Consider the following 20931-nt stretch of genomic DNA (forward strand, 5'->3'; position numbering starts at 1 on the left):
GGGGGTGCCTCTCACTGCTAAGAGTCAGCTGTCTGTCACCGGGATGACTCAGCTCAGCTCCTTCAGCAGGCTGACCCAGGCATATTCTCATGGCATGCTTGAAGAACATAAGAGGGAGTGGGCTCACGCAAGTACTTTGTGATCCTCTGTTTGGGAGCTGTTGTTAACATCCCATTTGCCAAAGCCCGGATTCGAAGGGTAGGGAAATTGGCCATCACTTTAGTGAGAGCATCTATAGAATGACATGGCAAAGGATGCTGGATACAAGGAATGTTGCAAATAGCACGCTCATCCTGGTCCTGACTGGCATTAGGTTCACTCCATAGAGAAGATAAACTCCTGGCCGGGTGCGGTGGCTCACGCCTGTAATCCCAGCACTTTGGAAGGCCAAGGCAGGCAGATCGTGAGGTCAAGAGATGGAGCCCATCCTGGCCAACGTGGTAAAACCCCGTCTGTACTAAAAATACAAAAATTAGCTGGGCGTGGTGGCACGTGCCTGTAGTCCCAGCTACTCGGGAGGCTGAGGCAGGAGAATCTCTTGAACCCAGGAGGCGGAGGTTGCAGTGAGCCGAGATCGCACCATTGAACTCCAGCCTGGTGACAGAGCAAGACTCCATCTAAAAAAAAATAAAAAGGATAAACTCCTGTGTTAGCAACCCCAACATAGTGATGATTTACAACCATCAAAGTCAAATCTTCATCTCCATAAAAGATCTACAGAAGGATCTCCATTGAGTGCTTAAAACAAAAATAGGTTTATTACAAAGGTGTTTTTTATTTGCTTGATTTTGGTTTTTCAGGCAAGTGTTGAAAGATAATTCTCCAGGAGTCTCCTGTTTTCTTCATGTCTTGTGAGCAGGGACTTTAACTGTCACTTGTTCCTAATTATATTTTCAAGTATGTTTGTATGATTCCCATAGGGAGCCTATTTCCATGACAGCATCTCCTGCTATCAACCCTGGTCCCTATCAAGGATGGCCATCATCAGACTTCTCAAAGATGTCAGTGCCTCCTTCACCTGTACCCTTGCTACTCTACTGACAGGAATATTCTCTCCACCTTCCTGAGGAATATAGCACAGTGGTGGCTCCTATGGTTTTGTATAAATCCACTCTAACATTCCCACATATCTGAACTTCTGAACCCTTCATGAATACTATGCTGAGGCAATATCAGCGTTTTCACCTCATTTCTTTTGGGCCATTGTTAGCAGAAACTTTAAGGAGCTATTCTAGCCATCTATTAGGACAGGTTCTAGGTGTCTTTTCCCTGATGTTAAACTTCAAGTCATGAGAGAGGGCTCCTATATCAATAAATTGCACTCTATCCCATCTTATTTATATTCTACTCTTGCCAGTAATACACACTTGCCACCCCCCATCCACACACACAATCTTATTCCTTTAAGATCTACACCCCCATTGTGATCCTTGGTTGCTACTGGGACACATTAACCAAGCCCAGCAATGTCTTTGGTATGTTAGATATTTACTCTTGGAGCGGGGAGCTGTGTTTCTCTGTTCAGACTGTGCTGAGACATAATCTTCGTTATTGGTCTGAAGACAATAAAAAGAGGCAGGGTCATCTTGAAGAGTACAAATCAGGTGAGGCTTTAGCAGGGTTCCCAGGCAAGGGGCATCTGCTCTGGTCTGCAAGGGGAGAGAATTCAGAGAAGCATGAGAGCTTGCATCTCAGATTCGTGCATCCAAATATCCCTAAATCAAGTCTCAGAGTCTCTCTTTTTCTATCAGGGCCCTGACTTTTACCTTAAAAGACTTGTTGGCATTTCCACCCTTTTGGCTGTCTGAGCAGCACCATGATGGTTGGCAAGAACAGGTACCTTACAAAGGCAGCAAAAAGGAAGCCAAGAAGAAAGTGGTGGATCCATTTTCTTTTTTTTTTTCCATGTGCCACTTTATTTTTTGTTTCTTTTTTTAAAATTTGTGATGAGAACACTTAACATGAGTTCTATTCTTGTACTAAGGTTTTTTTTAATTTTTTAAAAATTTTATTATTATTATTATACTTTTAAGTTTTAGGATACATGTGCACAACGTGCAGATTTGTTACATATGTATACATGTGCCATGTTGGTGTGCTACACCCATTAACTCGTCATTTAGCATTAGGTATATCTCCTAATGCTATCCCTCCCCCCACCCCCCTCCCCCCACCCCACAACAGTCCCCAGTGTGTGATGGTCCCCTTCCTGTGTCCATGTGTTTTCATTGTTCAATTCCTACCTATGAGTGAGAACATGCGGTGTTTGGTTTTTTGTCCTTGTGATAGTTTGCTGAGAATGATGGTTTCCAGCTTCATCCATGTCCCTACAAAGGACATGAACTCATCCTTTTTTATGGCTGCATAGTATTCCATGGTGTATATGGGCCACATTTTCTTAATCCAGTCTATCATTGTTGGACATTTGGGTTGGTTCCAAGTCTTTGCTATTGTGAATAGTGCCGCAATAAACATATGTGTGCATGTGTCTTTATAGCAGCATGATTTATAATCCTTTGGGTATATACCCAGTAATGGGATGGCTGGGTCAAATGGTATTCTAGTTCTAGATCCCTGAGGAATCGCCACACTGACTTCCACAATGGATGAACTACTTTACAGTCCCACCAACAGTGTAAAAGTGTTCCTATTTCTCCACATCCTCTGGAGCACCTGTTGTTTCCTGACTTTTTAATGATTGCCATTCTAACTGGTGTGAGATGGTATCTCATTGTGGTTTTGATTTGCATTTCTCTGATGGCCAGTGATGGTGAGCATTTTTTCATGTGTTTTTGGCTGCATAAATGTCTTCTTTTGAGAAGTGTCTGTTCATATCCTTTGCCTACTTTTTGATGGGGTTGTTTGCTTTTTTCTTGTAAATTTGTTTGAGTTCATTGTAGATTCTGGATATTAGCCCTTTGTCAGATGAGTAGGTTGCAAAAATTTTCTCCCATTCTGTAGGTTGCCTGTTCACTCTGATGGTAGTTTCTTTTGCCGTGCAGAAGCTCTTTAGTTTAATTAGATCCCATTTGTCAATTTTGGTTTTTGTTGCCATTGCTTTTGGTGTTTTAGACATGAAGTCCTTGCCCATGCCTATGTCCTGAATGGTATTGCCTAGGTTTTCTTCTAGGGTTTTTATGGTTTTAGGTCTAACATGTAAGTCTTTAATCCATCTTGAATTAATATTTGTATAACATGTAAGGAAGGGATCCAGTTTCAGCTTTCTACATATGGCTAGCCAGTTTTCCCAGCACCATTTATTAAATGGGGAATCCTTTCCCCATTGCTTGTTTTTCTCAGGTTTGTCAAAGATCAGATAGTTGGAGATATGCAGCATTATTTCTGAGGTCTCTGTTCTGTTCCATTAGTCTATATCCCTGTTTTGGTACCAGTACCATGCTGTTTTGGTTACTGTAGCCTTGTAGTATAGTTTGAAGTCAGGTAGTGTGATGCCTCCAGCTTTGTTCTTTTGGCTTAGGATTGACTTAGCGACGCGGGCTCTTTTTTGGTTCCGTATGAACTTGAAAGTAGTTTTTTCCAATTCTGTGAAGAAAGTCATTGGTAGCTTGATGGGGATGGTATTGAATCTACAAATTACCTTGGGCAGTATGGCCATTTTCACGATACTGATTCTTCCTATACATGAGCATGGAATGTTCTTCCATTTGTTTGTATCCTCTTTTATTTCCTTGAGCAGTGGTTTGTAGTTCTCCTTGAAGAGGTCCTTCACATCCCTTGTAAGTTGGATTCCTAGGTATTTTATTCTCTTTGAAGCAATTGTGAATGGGAGTTCACTCATGATTTGGCTCTCTGTTTGTCTGTTGTTGGTGTATAAGAATGCTTGTGATTTTTGTACATTGATTTTGTATCCTGAGACTTTGCTGAAGTTGCTTATCAGCTTAAGGAGATTTGAGGCTGAGACGATGGGATTTTCTAGATATACAATCATGTCATGTGCAAACAGGGACAATTTGACTTCCTCTTTTCCTAATCGAATGCCCTTTATTTCCTTCTCCTGCCTGATTGCCCTGGCCAGAACTTCCAACCCTATGTTGAATAGGAGTGGTGAGAGAGGGCATCCCTGTCTTGTGCCAGTTTTCAAAGGGAATGCTTCCAGTTTCTGCCCATTCAGTATAATGTTGGCTGTGGGTTTGTCACAGATAGCTCTTATTATTTTGAGATACGTCCCATCAGTACCTAATTTATTGAGAGTTTTTAGCATGAAGGTTGTTGAATTTTGTCAAAGGCCTTTTCTGCATCTATTGAGATAATCATGTGGTTTTTGTGTTTGGTTCTGTTTATATGCTGGATTACATTTATTGATTTGCGTATGTTGAACCAGCCTTGCATCCCAGGGATGAAGCCCACTTGATCATGGTGGATGAGCTTTTTGATGTGCTGCTGGATTCGGTTTCCCAGTATTTTACTGAGGATTTTTGCATCAATGTTCATCAAGGATATTGGTCTAAAATTCTCTTTTTTTGTTGTGTCTCTGCCTGGCTTTGGTATCAGGATAATGCTGGCCTCATAAAATGAGTTAGGGAGGATTCCCTCTTTTTCTATTGATTGGAATAGTTTCAGAAGGAATGGTACTAGCTCCTCCTTGTACCTCTGGTAGAATTCGGCTGTGAATCCATCTGGTCCTGGACTTTTTTTGGTTGGTAAGCTATTAATTATTGCCTCCATTTCAGAGCCTGTTATTGGTCTATTCAGAGATTCAACTTCTTCCTGGTTTAGTCTTGGGAGGGTGTATGTGTCGAGGAATTTATCCATTTCTTCTAGATTTTCTAGTTTATTTGCATAGAGGTGTTTATAGTATTCTCTGATGGTAGTTTGTATTTCTGTGGGATCAGTGGTGATATCCCCTTTATCATTTTTTATTGCATCTATTTGATTCTTCTCTCTTTTCTTCTTTATTAGTCTTGCTAGCGGTCTCTCAATTTTGTTGGTCCTTTCAAAAAACCAGCTCCTGGATGCATTGATTTTTTGAAGGGTATTTTTTGTCTCTATTTCCTTCAGTTCTGCTCTGATCTTAGTTATTTCTTGCCTTCTGCTAGCTTTTGAATGTGTTTGCTCTTGCTTCTCTCATTCTTTTAATTGTGATGTTAGGGTGTCAATTTTAGATCTTTCCTGCTTTCTCTTGTGGACATTTAGTGCTATAAATTTCCCTCTACACACTGCTTTGAATGTGTCCCAGAGATTCTGGTATGTTGTGTCTTTGTTCTTGTTGGTTTCAAAGAACATTTTTATTTCTGCCTTCATTTCGTTATGTACCCAGTAGTCATTCAGGAGCAGGTTATTCAGTTTCCATGTAGTTGAGCGGTTTTGAGTGAGTTTCTTAATCCTGAGTTCTAGTTTGTTTGCACTGTGGTCTGAGAGACAGTTTGTTATAATTTCTGTTCTTTTACATATGCTGTGGAGAGCTTTACTTCCAAGTATGTGGTCAATTTTGGAATAGGTGTGGTGTGGTGCTGAAAAGAATGTATATTCTGTTGATTTGGGGTGGAGAGTTCTGTAGATGTCTGTTAGGTCTGCTTGGTGCAGAGCTGAGTTCAATTCCTGGATATCCTTGTTAACTTTCTGTCTCGTTGATCTGTCTAATGATGACAGTGGGGTGTTAAAGTCTCCCATTATTATTGTGTGGGAGTCTAAGTCTCTTTGTAGGTCACTCAGGACTTGCTTTATGAATCTGGGTGCTCCTGTATTGGGTGCATATATATTTAGGATGGTTAACTCTTCTTGTTGAATTGATCCCTTTACCATTATGTAATGGCCTTCTTTGTCTCTTTCAATCTTTGTTGGTTTAAAGTCTGTTTTATCCGAGACTAGGATTGCAACCCCTGCCTTTTTTTGTTTTCCATTTGCTTGGTAGATCTTCCTCCATCCCTTTATTTTAAGCCTATGTGTGTCTCTGCATGTGAGATGGGTTTCCTGAATACAGCACGCTGATGGGTCTTGACTCTATCCAATTTGCCAGTCTGTGTCTTTTAATTGGAGTATTTAGCCCATTTACATTTAAGGTTAATATTGTTATGTGTGAATTTGATCCTGTCATTATAATGTTAGCTGGTCATTTTGCTTGTTAGTTGATGCAGCTTCTTCCTAGCCTCGATGGTCTTTACAATTTGGCATGTTTTTGCAGTGGCTGGTACCAGTTGTTCCTTTCCATGTTTAGTGCTTCCTTTAGGAGCTCTTTTAGGGCAAGCCTGGTGGTGACAAAATCTCTCAGCATTTGCTTGTCTGTAAAGTATTTTATTTCTCCTTTACTTATGAAACTTAGTTTGGCTGGATATGAAAGTCTGGGTCGAAAATTCTTTTCTTTAAGAATGTCCAGTATCGGCCCCCACTCTCTTCTGGCTTGTAGAGTTTCTGCTGAGAGATCAGCTGTTAGTCTGATGGGCTTCCCTTTGTGGGTAACCCGACCTTTCTCTCTGGCTGCCCTTAACACTTTTTCCTTCATTTCAACTTTGGTGAATCTGACAATTGTGTGTCTTGGAGTTGCTCTTCTCGAGGAGTATCTTTGTAGCATTCTCTGTATTTCCTGAATTTAAATGTTGGCCTGCCTTGCTAGATTGGGGAAGTTCTCCTGGATAATATCCTGCAGTGTTTTCCAACTTGCTTCCATTCTCCCCATCACTTTCAGGTACACCAATCAGACGTAGATTTGGTCTTTTCACATAGTCCCATATTTCATGGAGGCTTTGTTCGTTTCTTTTTATTCTTTTTTCTCTAAACTTCCCTTCTCGCTTCATTTCATTCATTTCATCTTCCATCACTGATATCCTTTCTTCCAGTTGATCGCATCGGCTACTGAGACTTGTACTTTCATCACATAGTTCTCGTGCTGTGGTTTTCAGCTCCATCAGGTCCTTTAAGGACTTCTCTGCATTGGTTATTCTAATTAGCCATTCATCTTATTTTTTTTCAAGGTTTTTAACTTCACCATTGGTTCGAACTTCCTCCTTTAGCTCGGAGTAGTATGATATTCTGAAGCCTTCTTCTCTCAACTCATCAAATTCATTCTCCGTCCAGCTTTGTTCCGTTGCTGGTGAGGAGCTGCATTCCTTTGGAGGAGGAGAGGCGGTCTGATTTTTAGAGTTTCCAGTTTTTCTGCTCTGTTTTTTCCCCATCTTTGTGGTTTTATCTACTTTTGGTCTTTGATGATGGTGACGTATAGATGGGGTTTTGGTGTGGATGTCCTTTCTGTTTGTTAGTTTTCCTTCTAACAGTCAGGACTCTCAGCTGCAGGTCTGTTGGAGTTTGCTGGAGGTCCACTTCAGACCCAGTTTGCCTGGGTATCAGCAGCAGTGGCTGCAGAACAGCGGGTACTGGTGAACCGCAAATGCTGCTGCCTGATCGTTCCTCTGGAAGTTTTGTCTCAGAGGAGTACCTGGCCGTGTGAGGTGTCAGTCCGCCCCTACTGGGGGGTGCCTCCCAGTCAGGCTACTCGGGGGTCAGGGACCCACTTGAGGAGGTGGTCTGCCCGTTCTCAGATCTCAAGCTGCATGCTGGGAGAACCACTACTCTCTTCAAAGCTGTGAGACAGGGACATTTAAGTCTGCAGAGGTTACTGCTGCCTTTTGTTTGTCTGTGCCCTGCCCCCAGAGTTGGAGCCTACAGAGGCAGGCAGGCCTCCTTGAGCTATGGTGAGCTCCACCCAGTTCGAGCTTCCCAGCCGCTTTGTTTACCTACTCAAGCCTGGGCAATGGCGGGTGCCTCCCCCAGCTGCGCTGCTGCCTTGCAGTTTGATCTCAGACTGCTGTACTAGCAATGAGCGAGGCTCTGTGGGCGTAGGACCCTCCTAGCCATGTGCAGGATATAATCTCCTGGTGTGCCGTTTGTTAAGCCCATTGGAAAAGCGCAGTATTAGGGTGGGAGTGACCTGATTTTCCAGATGCCATCTGTCACCCCTTTCTTTGACTAGGAAAGGGAATTCCCTGACCCTTGTGCTTCCCGGGTGTGTCGATGCCTCGCCCTGCTTCGGCTCATGCACGGTGTGCTGCACCACTGTCCTGCACCCACTGTCCGGCACTCCCAACTGAGATGAACCTGGTACCTCAGTTGGAAATGCAGAAATCACCTGTCTTCTGTGTCGCTCACACTGGGAGCTGTAGACTAGAGCTTTTCCTATTTGGTCATCTTGGCTCCACCCCAGTTGATCCATTTTCTAAGAAAGATTGGTATGATGTGAAAGCCCCTGCTGTGTTCAATATAAGAAATATTGGAAAGACCCTAGTCACCAGGACCCAAGGAACCAAAACTGAATCTGATGGCCTCAAGGGTCACATGTTTGAAGTGAGTCCTGCTGATTTGCAGAATAGTGAATTTGCATTTAGAAAATCTAAGCTGATTGCTGAAGATATTTGGGCAAAAACTGCATAACTTCCATGCCATGGATCTTACCCATGACAAAATGTGCTTCATGGTCAAAAAATGGCAGACAATGATTGAAGCTCATGTCAATGTCAAGACTACCACTGGGTGGTGGCTCACGCCTATAATCCCAGCACTTTGGGAGGCCAAGGCAGGTGGATCACCTGAGGTCAGGAGTTTGAGAACAGCCTGATCAACATGGTGAAACCCCATCTCTACTAAAAATACAAACATTAGCCAGGTGTGGTGGTGGTCACCTGTAAGCCCAGCTACTCAAGAGGCTGAGGCAGGAGAATTGCTTGAACCTGGGAGGCAGAGGTTGCGGTGAGCCGAAATCATGCTGCTGTACTCCAGCCTGGTTGACAGAGTGAGACTCCATCTCAAAAAAAAACTACCAGTGGTTACTTGCTTTGTCTATTCTGCATTGATTTTACTAAAAAAAAAAAAAAAAAAACCACAACAATCAGATACAGAAGACCTGATATGCTCAGCATCAACAGGTCTAACAAATCCGGAAGAAGATGTTGGAAATCATGACCTGAGAGGTGCAGAGAAATGACTTGAAAGAAGTGGTCAATAAATTGATTCCAGACAGTGTTGAAAAGACACAGAAAAGGCTTGCCAATCTATTTATCCTCTCTATGATGTCTTCTTTAGAAGACTAAAAATGCTGAAGAAGCCCAAGTTTGAATTGGGAAAGCTCATGGAGCTTCATGGTGAAGGCAGTAGTTCTGGAAAAGCCACTGGGGACGAGACAGGTGCTAAAGTTGAACGAGCTGATGGATACGAACCACCAGTCCAAGAATCTATTTATAGTTCAGACTTATAATAGTGGCACATAAAAAGTCCTATTTGTTAAAAAAAAAAAAAGAAAGAAAGACTTGTTGAAGCCATGAGTTAACTGTCCTTTGCAGTTCTGTCACCCTTATAATCGGTTGCTGGGACTGATTTTAACCACATTCTACCCTACAACGGCTAGAGGCCTCTGGCTTTCACATCATACCTCATTTGACACTTAGCTAACCTGAATCATTTGTTTGTCAAGACTTCCAAAGAGTTAACAAAATCTGACCAGTTCCCAAATCTTTGTAATTTTATTGGCCCAACTCCATTCAAGTGTCAAAGTTGTCACATAACCCAATGTGTCACCTTCTACCTGTACCTGTGCAGGTGACAGTCTTGGTGATTGTGATGTTACTGCCTGCCCAGGTTATCACCACTGTACTCCAAAATCCCATCCTGAGAGTCTGAGTTTTAAAACCACTGTTACCAACTCTCATAGCTTGGTTCTCTTACAGGCAGAATCTGAGACAAAGGTCATATCAGGTCGTTTACTTGGGAGTGATACCCAAGAGCAGGAGTGAGGAACCAGGGGAATAAGACCAGGGAAGATGGAAACCAGTAGAAGGGAACAATGCATAAGAATGTTGGCCTCGTCCCACTCCTAGTGAGACTGAGTATTATACATGATCTGTTTTTGATATTTTAATAAGTATGTATTTCCTAGGTAATTTTGAATTTTAATTTTTAATGATTTGCAATATTTTTCTCATGTTTTAAAATTTTTATTCCATTTGTGGGTTTTTTTTTCCTGTCCTTTTCTCATATATTAAGATCCAGGGTTGGTTTTTCAAAAAATGTATCTTGGGCTGGCATAGTAGCTCATGCCTGTAATCCCAGCACTCTGGGAGGACAAGGCAGGAGGATCACTTGAGCCCAGGAGTTCAAAACCAGCCTAGCCAACATGGCAAACCCCATCTCTATGAAAAATAAAAAAAATTAGCTGGGCATACTGGCATGCATCTGTGGTCCCACCTATTCAAGAGGCTGAAGTGGGAGGATTCCTCGAACCTGGGAAGTCAAGGCTGCAGTGAGCAGTGACCACACCACCTCACTCCAGCCTGGGCGATAGGGTGAGATCCTGTCTCAAAAAAAAAAAAAAAAAAAAGAATATATCTTTAAAAAGCCATTTTCATAGTCACTCTCATATGTTACTGATAGGTCAAACACTGATAAAACATTTCTGGAAAGCCTTTTGCAATTTGTATCAATAACTTAAAATTTTCACCTACTATAATTTCTCGAAGACAAGCTGAACTTGGGTCACAGAAACAGGGTAGGTTTCTGGGTGCCTGGCTTAGGAGTCTCAGTAATGCAGGGTTGATTTTTCATGGCTGTTTCTCCCCAATTTGTTGCTTATATTTGTTGTTGTCAGTGATGTTTTGGGGCATTAGAAATTTTAAAGTTTCATCTGGTTGAAACTGTTAACTTTAGAAAGTAATACCCCTGCCAGAAATCAGAAAATTTTCACCCACGTTTTCTTCTAGTTTTCTTCTGTAGATTTGAGATTTTTAAAACATTTAACTCCTAACGCAACTATAGAAGCAGCTGACATAAAAAATGTAAGAAAATAATAACAAGTGCTGGAGAGGATGTGGAGAAATGATCTTTCATACATTGTTTGGGAGAATGTAAAATGATATAATCATTCTGGAAAATAGTTTGGTAGTTTCTTCCCAAAGTGAGCATTACGATATTACCCAGCAATTGCATTCTTGGAATTTTTGTCCTAGAGAAATAAAAACATTCACATGAAAGGCTGTGTGTGAATTTTCATAGCAGATTTATTCATAATAGCAAAATACTGGAAAGAGCCCAAATGTCATTCAATTGGTGAATGGCTGAACAAACTCAGGTATAAGCATAAAATAGAATATTCATCAGCAATAAAAAGGAATCACCTATTGATGCATATAACAATTTAGATGGACTTCAAGGGTATTATTTTTAGTGAAAGGAGACAGTGTCAAAAGGTTACATGTTGTGTGATCTCAATTACATAACATTTTTGAAATGACAAAACTTTAATATGGAGAATAGTTAGTGGCTGTCAGGGGACAGGAATGTATGTGTGTTGGAGGTTGGGAGTAGCAAGGAGTGGGAAGCAGGGGTAGAAGTGAATGCAAATACAAAGAGGTAGCATGATGGAGTTTTTTTGTGGTGATGAAACAGTTCTTAACCTTGTTTGTGGTAGTGGTTACACCAATCTGTTAACGGGATAAAGTTGCATGGAACAAAACTTATGTCTATACAAAAACCTGCACATAAATGTTTACAGCAGCTTTTTTCATAAAACTTGGGGGTAGCCAAGATGTCCTTCAGCAAGTGAATGGATAAATAAACTGTGGTACAACCAGACAATGGACTATCATTCAGTACTAAAAAGAAACGAGCTATCAAGCTATGAAAAGACATGGAGGAAACAAATACCTATCACTAAGTGAAGGAAGCTAATCTGAAAAGGCTGCAAACTGTATGATTCCAACTATATGACATTCTATTGTAGAAAAGGCAAAACTAGGGAGACTGTAAAAAGATCAGTGGTTGCCGGGGATTAGGGATCAGGAGAAACAATGAATAGGTAGAACACAGAAAATTTTTAGGACAGTGAAACTACTCTGCATGATGGCATAATGGGGAATCCGTGTCACTACACGTTTGTCCAAACCCACAGAAGGTACACCAAGAGTGTAAACTACAAATTTCGGGTAATAATGATGTGTCAAGGTTGGTTAACCAGTTGTGACAGATGTGCTACTCTAGTAAGGAATGTTGCCTGTGTCGGGGCAGGAGGTATATGGGAAATCTCTGTATCTTTCACTCAATTTTGCTCTGAACCTAAAACTGCTCTGAAAAAAAAAATAAAGTTCCTTTAAACAAATGAATAGATAAATAAGTAATAAGTGAAGTTTACTTATAAAATTGCATAGGACTACACATATACACATACGCAAATCATGATTTTTAAAACAGTGAAAAGAAGCAAAATGTGTACTTTTCTTTTTTTTTTTTTTTGAGACGGAGTCTCGCTCTGTCACCTAGGCTGGAGTGCAATGGTGCGACCTCAGCTTGCTACAACCTCCACCTCCTGGGTTCAAGCGATTCTCGTGCCTCAGCCTCCTGAGTAGCTGGGATTACAGGAGCCCGCCACCATGCCTAGCTAATTTTTGTATTTTTAGTAGAGACAGGGTTTCACCATGTTGCCCAGACTGGTCTTGAACTCCTGACCTCAAGTGATCTGCCCATCTCGGCCTCCCAAAGTGCTGGGATTACAGGCATGAGCCACCACACTGGCCACAGTGTGTACTCGAATTAATGATAATGATCCATTTCCTGGTTTTGATATTTGATATGGCAGCTACAGAAGACGTTATCTTTAGGGGAAGATGGGCAAAGAGTACACAGAACTCTGTACTATCTTTTCAACTTCCTGTGAGTTTATATTACTTAAAAATAAAAAAAATTTAAACACTTAACTCTTCACTTAATCTGAAATTTATGTTGTATATGGTATGAGGTGAGAATACTAAATTGATTTATATTCACATGGTTAACCAAAGATCCCAGTGTTATATCTTAATTAATACTTACCTGCCCCACTAATTTGTAGAACCTGCTATGAGATTCATTAAACACTTTAAAATTCTGGGATCTGTTTCTAATTCACCTAACTTTATTGTTCTGTGTTTTCTTGAATGTGTGCAAGGATTACACTGATTTGATTATATATAACACATATATCACATATATATTATATATATCACATATATCACATATATAACATATATATGTGATATATGTTATATATATAATATATAACATATAATGTATAATATATATCATATATAATATATATTTTATATATATTTATCACATATAATGTATATTTTGTATATATTTATCACATATAATATATATTTTGTATATATTTATCACATATAATATATATTTTATATATATTTATTTATTTTTTATTTATTTATTTATTTATTTTTTAGACAAGAGTCTTGCTCTGTTGCCCAGGCTGGAGTGCAGTGGTACTCTCAGCTCACTGCAACCTCTGCCTCCTGTGTTCAAATGATTCTCTTGTCTTAGCCTCCCGAGTAGCTGCGACTACAGGCATGTAACAACACGCTGGCTAATTTTTGTATTTTTTTGGTAGAGACAGGTTTCACCATGTTGGCCAGGTTGGTCTCGAACTCCTGGCCTCAAGTGATCCACTTGCCTTGGCCTCCCAAAGTGCTGGGATTACAGGTGTGAGCCACCACACTTGGCCCCCAGTCATGATTTGATTATATTTACTTTATAATTTATAATTTAATTATATTTACTTTCAATAGCAAACAACACCAGTGATTCCTTAATAAAGAGGTGGAAAACAAAGAAAACCAATATTTTCTGAGCAAGACTAAGATCTTCACATGGATTATGTCACTTAATCCTCCCAATACTCATATGTAATAGGTTATATTATTATTCCCATTTTACAGATGAGAAATAAGAGGCTCAGAGAAATTAAATAATCATTCAGGATATCAAGCTAGTAAGTGGCAGAGCTGGAATCAAACCCAGGCCTAGAATTCTGAACATTCTTCGCTCTGTTGCCCAGGCTGGCCTGAGGCCATCCTTCTGCCTTGGCCTCCCAAAGTGCTGGGCTTACAGGTGTGGGCCACCAAGCCTGTAATAAAATTTATTTAACCACCACTCCATTCACAGACAGTTAGGTGTTCAATCTTTCCTATTAATAAATAGTGGGATAAAGAACACCCTTATACATACTTTATTTCACATGTGTGCAAGAGTATCTGTACATTACATTCCTAACAGTGAAATTTCTGGACCTAAGTGATGGTGCAATTATAATTTGGATAGGTGTTTTCCAAACTGCCTTCCAGAAAGTTGGATATATTCACACTTCTACCAACAATAACACAGTACCTGTCTCTGGAGCCCCTATCTGATTTTTCATCTGTGCCAGTTTAACAAGAGAAGATAGTACTTAATTATATTTTATTATATTATTATTATAGTTTTAATTTGTATTTCTTATATTTTGTATAAGGGTGATCATGGGTTATTGGTCTTTTTCTTAATGATTTGTAGGAGCTCTTTATACATTAAAGGATTTTCTCCTTTATTTCTAATTTGAACTGCACATTTTTTCCCAGTGCCTTTTCTTCTGATTCTGCTTATGCAGAGGGGTTGCCATGCAGAAATTTTTTCTTTTCGTGTTCATAAAAGACAAGTTTGTCAGTCTTGTCTTTTATAGTTTCTGAGTCTTATATCTCTATACTACTAGATTACAAAAAATAAAAGTGTCCTTTGTTTCTTCTAGTAATTGTATGGTTCTTTTACAGTTTCAACTATCTAGAATTTATTTTGTTTGGATGGTTACCCAGTTGTCTCAATATAATTTTTAAAATGATAATTTTTCCCTACTGATTTGAAAGCCAACTGACTCTATACTGAATTTTCTGTTTTATATTCAGAAATGGCATTTCTGAGGCAGGAGGATCACATCAAGCCATCCTGGGCAACAGAGTGAAAAATGTTTAGGCTGTTTCATTGTGCTTGATGACTATTTGTATTAATATATCAATACCACACAGTTTTTCTTATTATATTTTGATAATATGTTTTATTATCTGGTAAGGCTTATGCCCTGATCACTTTTCTTTTTCAAAATGGCAAGTTTGTTTACTTTTAATTTCACCGTGGTGCTGGGCCCATGCCTAAGGGGGAGACCTGGCTCTCCAACCTCGCTTATGTGTTCTTCCCCAGCCCCAGTCCTTAGGGTCAGGTTCTCTATGCCATTGTTCTCTGCACATTCAGAAGATGGTTTAGTAGAAATGTGAGCCCCTGGCCCAGCACAGTGGCTTACTCCTGCAATCCCAGCACTTTGGGAGGCTGAGGCAGGAGGATCTCTTGAGTCCAGGAGTTCAAGACCAGCCTGGGCAACATAGTGAGACCTCATCTCTACAAAAAATAAACAAAATTAGCTGCACATGGTGATGTGCACCTGTAGTCCCAATTACTTGGGAGGCTGAGGCAGGAGGATTGCTTGAACCCAGGCCGTCAAGGCTGCAGTGAGCTGAGATCACACCACTGCACTCTAGCATGGGCGACAGTGCAAGACCCTGTCTCAAAAAAAAAAAAGAAAAGAAAAAGAAAAAAAAGGAAATCTGAGCCCCCTTTATCCATTTCCCTTCATTGGAGGCTTCCTTAAAGGCCTTTACCAATAGTGTTTCTAAGTCCTAGGGGGATCTACGCTCCCCTGGACAAGGCACAGGGCTTCTTAAAGTACGTCTCTTGTTCAAGTTCTCAGAATAAGTTCTGAGGTTTGATGTTTTTCTCCAACTAATGTCAAATAGCAGGCCTGTAATTTTCCCGAATTTAAGAGTATTTTCCCCTGGCTTCCTGGCTGGCTCAGACTTGTGAAAATATTCTCAATTTCAACTTCACTTCCTTTAACATTGTGCAAGACAGTATGTGGCAAAACCCTAGAATATAAAACGTTTCTGACATTTTCACTCAGTAACTTGCCAATTTCTCATTTGATTCTTTTTTCTTTTTATAAAGACAAATTAGAAAGCAATCACTCCATAACCTTTGGCTTTGTTATTTCTTTATCCTTTGTGCTACCCAGTCCTATTTCCCTATCTATCACTCTTCTGTATTGATTTTGGATGGTTTGGTGTTTGCCTTTGTGCTTTGCAAAGAAAGCCATTGATTTTGAATAGATCTAGAAATGTTGAGAGCTCTTGGCGATGTACCCAATCTTAGTGTTGTTACTAAAGGTATTAGACATTGCCTTGCAAGTGAGTTTATTGTCTCAGTCTATGATTATGGAAATAAAGACTGCTAACAGCTATTGGCAAAGACCTTCAGAGTTATCATCTGCCTATTCATGACAATAAGAGCTAGGAGATTGACCTGCTAAATGCCCTACTGAACCGCTGATGACAAGTATGTCTTTAATTTCAACTCTAAAAAATAGGATATGGTGTAACAGAAAGAGAACTTTGGATAGAAAATCAGGATACCTGGCTGGGTATGGTGGCTCACGCCTGTAATCCCAGTACTTTGGGAGGCTGAGGTGGGCAGATCACTTGAGGTCAGAAGTTTGAGACCAGCCTGGTCAACATGGGGAAACCCCGTCTCCACTAAAAATGCGAAAATTAGCTGGGTGTGGTGGTGAGTGCCTGTAATCCCAGCTACTCGGGAGGCTGAGGCAGGAGAATTGCTTGAACCAGGGAGGTGGAGGTTGCAGTGAACCAAGATTGTACCACCGCACTCCAGCCTGGGTGACAGAGTGATACTCCATCTCAAAAAAATAGAAAAATTTTTAAAAATTAAAAAGAAAATCAGGAGACCTTAATATAGTCTTGATGTGCTCTAGCTAGGTGGAATTCCTCACCAGGCTCTGGAGAGAAAAGCTGCTGAAGAACTCATGAACAGGAAGTTGTAGCATATAGGCCATTCAAAACTGTCTCTAGGCTGGGTGCAGTGGCTCATGCCTGTAATCCCAGCACTTTGGGAGGCTGAGGCAGGTGGATCACCTAAGGTCAGGAGTTTGAGACTAGTCTGGGCAACATGGTGAAACCCTATCTCTACTAAAAATACAAAAATTAGCTGGGCATGGTGGCATGTGCCTGTAATCCCAGCTACTTGGGAGGCTGAGGCACAAAATCACTTGAACCCAGGAGACGGAGGCTGTAGTGAGCCGAGATGGTGCCACTGCACTCCAGCCTGGGTGACAGAGCGAGACTCCATCTCAAAAAAATAAAGATTGTCTCTAAATGATAAGGGCCAGAGATAATCCTTTTATCTTTCTTGATCACATATCATCCATCGGATTTTCACCCAGTCTCTGGAGTCAATCATATGACAAATTAGGTGGCCAAAGGGCAAACAGTAGAAAAAAATGAAGGAAAAAAAATGTAAGTCATCCCCAGGCTAGAGGACCATATGTTGAACAGTTGAGAGGTGCCTATAAATGTGTGGGAAGGCTGATGGGGAGGGGTCAGGTCTGCCAGCTTCCCAGCCCCAGAGACGGTGCCATGGGATGGGCATAAGGAAGTCTTTGCCCAGGACATGTCTAAGGTATCCGCTGTGGCCCACTTGAAGCCTGCCAGGCATACCTGCCCGGCTGTGTCTTCCCTTACTTAAGGCCACTGTTGTCGGTGGCCCTGCCTCTGGTGGAGTAAGGAGGTGCTCTGCCATATAAAGCACTTTTGATTTCATGGGCTGACTATGATGGTGCTCCAAGGGAGTATACCAAAATCAGAGATGTTCCTGCTCTTTGACTCAGCAATTCTGAGGTAAAACTTGAGAGAGGGTTAATTTGAAAAATTGGGTTTTCATTTGCTTGGGCTATGGAGCAAAATGAGATATACCTTCCATGTCCCCCTGAAACCATCCATAAATTCTGCGATTCTCACAGGAAGGGATAATTTTAGTGAAACTGAGGAAGGAGCTCACCTATGTGGTAAGGGGTAAATAAATAGGAGGCTGAACAGTGAGAGCTGTGATGACACTCAGGCTTGCAAGCTGATTCACCTACCAGTCAAGCAAGACTGCCCCAGGCAAACCTTCCAAAGCAGAAGGAGAAAAATGTCTCATGAACACTCACCCATGTGACCTGAGGTTGAGTCATCCGTGGTTAATTCCGATTCATTTATGCCTTTTATCTTTCTGGATATTCAGGGAAAGCAAGGGTCTTTTGTCCAGCTAGAAGCCAGACATCTTTTTTGAAACCATCTTGTTCTTGAGTTGCATCTAATGGGCCATCCTCACATTGGTGAGTCACTATGTCTCAGGCCAGCCTTCCACCCTCATCCAGCTCTTCCTCAACCAGAGTGGCCCCAACTCTTTCCTCACTGATTGCGTGCCTTCTGGGTACTGTTTGTATGCTGGGTGTGGGTGTGGCAGGGAGCAGGCGGTCTCTCTCCTGTGGGTGAGCACATTTCCAGGCTGATGAGGAGAGACCCTGCCCACATCACACCCTAATGTACCTTACCCCACTCTCCTTATCTGTAAGATGACTCACATGTACTCTCGGTGGAGTATTTGGAATCCTGGAATCTTATAACATTCAATGCAACTTGTTACCTTCCACAATTGTTACCTCACCCAATCTTTGATTGAAAGAACAAAGCAAATGTAATATCCTGGGTATCATCTCAGTTCAGGGGAAAAACCAGTCTTCTTTAATCTGATAAAGGAGACTACCTAAATCCTACCGAGAATGGATAAGTAATACATGATGATATATATATATATATATATATGTATATATATATATATATTTTTTTTTTTTTTTTTGAGTCACAGTCTCACTCTGTCGCCCAGGCTAGAGTGCAGTGGCACAATCTCAGCTCACTGCAAGCTCTGCCTCGCGGGTTCAAGCAATTCTCCTGCCTCAGCCTCTCAAGTAGCTGGAACTACAAGTGCCCACCACCATGACCAGCTAATGTTTTATATTTTTAGTAGAGATGGGGTTTCACTGTGTTATCCAGGATGGTCTCGATCTCCTGACCTCGAGATCCACCCACCTCAGCCTCCCAAAGTGCTGGGATTACAGGTGTGAGCCACCACACCCGGCCATGATGGAATATATTAACCAATAGTGAAAATAAAGGAATTACAGCTACATGAAGTAAAATGAATAAATCTTAGAAACAATGCTGAGTGAAAAAAACTCAAGTCCTGGAATCTCTCTGGATAAGAACATAGTAATTGTATAAAGATAAAATCTAGCTACGTGAATATTATAGATATTTTGGTAATTTGTAGAAAACACTGTGTGTGTGTGTGTGTATTAGTTTCCTGTCACTGCTGTAACAAATTACCACAAACTTGGTGGTTTAAAGCAACAGATTATGCTCTCACAGTTCTGTAGGCCAGAAGTCTGAAATCCATTTCACTGGGCTAAAAATCAAGGCCTTGGCAGCACTGTGCTTCCTCCAGAGGCCCTGGGGAAGAATGTGTTCCTTGCCTCTTCCAGTTTCTTGTGGCTGCCAGCAATCCTTGGCCATATCCCTCCAGTGTCTGCTTTGTGGTCACATGGCCTTCTCTTCTGTAGTCGATCCTCCCTCTGCCTCAATTCATTAGGACACTTGTGATTGTATTTAGGGCCCAACTGGATAATCCAGGATCATCTCCCCAGCTCAAGAGCCTTAACTGAATCATATCTGCCAGGTCTTTGCCATTCACTGTAACATTTCCAGGTTCCAGGGATTAGAATGTAGGCATCTCAGGTTCATTGTTCAGCCTATCACTCTGTGTGTGTGTGTGTGTGTGTGTGTGTGTGTTTGTGTGTGTGTGTGCATGCGCATTTTTTTCTTGGAATGATAAATACCAAGTTTAGCAACAGTGGTGCTGGAACAGATTTGTACTGGCTTGCCACAACCGACTCCACACATCTCTTCCAGCTCCGCACTCAGTTACTTTAGGTTGGTAGCTTGACATCAGTCACATGGGATTATTTACACCATGGAAGTTGACAAGAACTGCAAATCAGTGTTTTTTCCCAGAGAACTGGTTTACACTGTCAGTAGCATGGTTACCTTCTTAGTGGGAAAGGCAGAGGGGTGGAATTAGGTTTGGTAATGCTTTAGTTTTTAAATTGAATGGTGTGTTAACAGGTGTTTGTTTTACTATTATGCTTTAAATGTACATAGGTTTTTTTGTGGGTTTTTTTTTTTTTTTTGAGATGGAGTCTTGCTTTGTGACCCAGGCTGGATTGCAGTGGCGCAATCTCCGCTCACTGCAACCTCTGTCTCCCAGGTTCAAGCAATTCTCCTCCCTCAGCCTCCCACATAGCTGGGATTACAGGCCTGCACCACCATGCCTGGCTAATTTTTTTTTTAAGTAGAGATGGGGTTTCACCATGTTGACCAGGCTGGTCTTGAACTCCTGAACTCAAGTAATCCACCTGCCTCAGCCTCCCAAAGGGCTGGGATTACAGGAGTGAGCCACCATGCCCAGCCTGTACATAAGGTTTTATATACAGACATAATACTGATTTTTTTAAGAGAAAAAATGAAAGGCAGCAGGAAGTTTCTGATCTTTCAAAAAAGAAATAAAACAATACCAAAGGCTGGTGAGAATGTGGAGACAGTGGACCTTTCATATATTGCTGGTGGGGATGTAAATGACACAGATACTCTGAAAAATAGAAAGGCAGTTTTCTTTTCGTTTCGTTTCTTTTTTTTTTTGAGACGGAGTCTTGCTCTGTCGCCCAGGCTGGAGTGCGGTGGCATAATCTCGGCTCACTGCAGCCTCCGCCTCCTGGGTTCAAGCCCTTCTCCTGCCTTGGCTCCCAGGTAGCTGGGACTACAGGCACACGCCACCACACCTGGCTAATTTTTGTATTTTTAGTAGAGACGGGTTTTCCCCATGATGGCCAGGCTGGTCTTGAACTGACCTAAAGTGATCTGCCTGCCTCGGCCTCCCAAAGTGCTGAGCCCCCAAGCATGAGCCACCATGCCCAGCCAGGATGGCAGTTTTCTACATAGCTAAACATATTCTTACTATCCCAGCATTGCACTCCTGGAAATTTATGCCAAATAAATTAAAACTTATATCCACACAAAACCTTGACATAATATTCATTGCAGGTTTACTTGTAGTAGCCCCAAACTGGAAACAACCAAAATGTCTTTTAATAGGAGAATGGTTAAACAAGCTATTGTGCTTAATTATTGATACATGCAA

General features: G+C 41.3%; 1 pseudogene; it reads left to right on the forward strand.

Annotated features, from left to right (window-relative positions):
• Positions 1-1525: 1525 nt before the first annotated feature.
• Positions 1526-12770, forward strand: LOC129397876 (small ribosomal subunit protein eS1-like; annotated as a pseudogene).
• Positions 12771-20931: the final 8161 nt, after the last annotated feature.

This window comes from Pan paniscus, chromosome 4 (genome assembly GCF_029289425.2).
Source record: "Pan paniscus chromosome 4, NHGRI_mPanPan1-v2.0_pri, whole genome shotgun sequence".
Classification (NCBI taxonomy): Eukaryota; Metazoa; Chordata; class Mammalia; order Primates; family Hominidae; genus Pan; species Pan paniscus.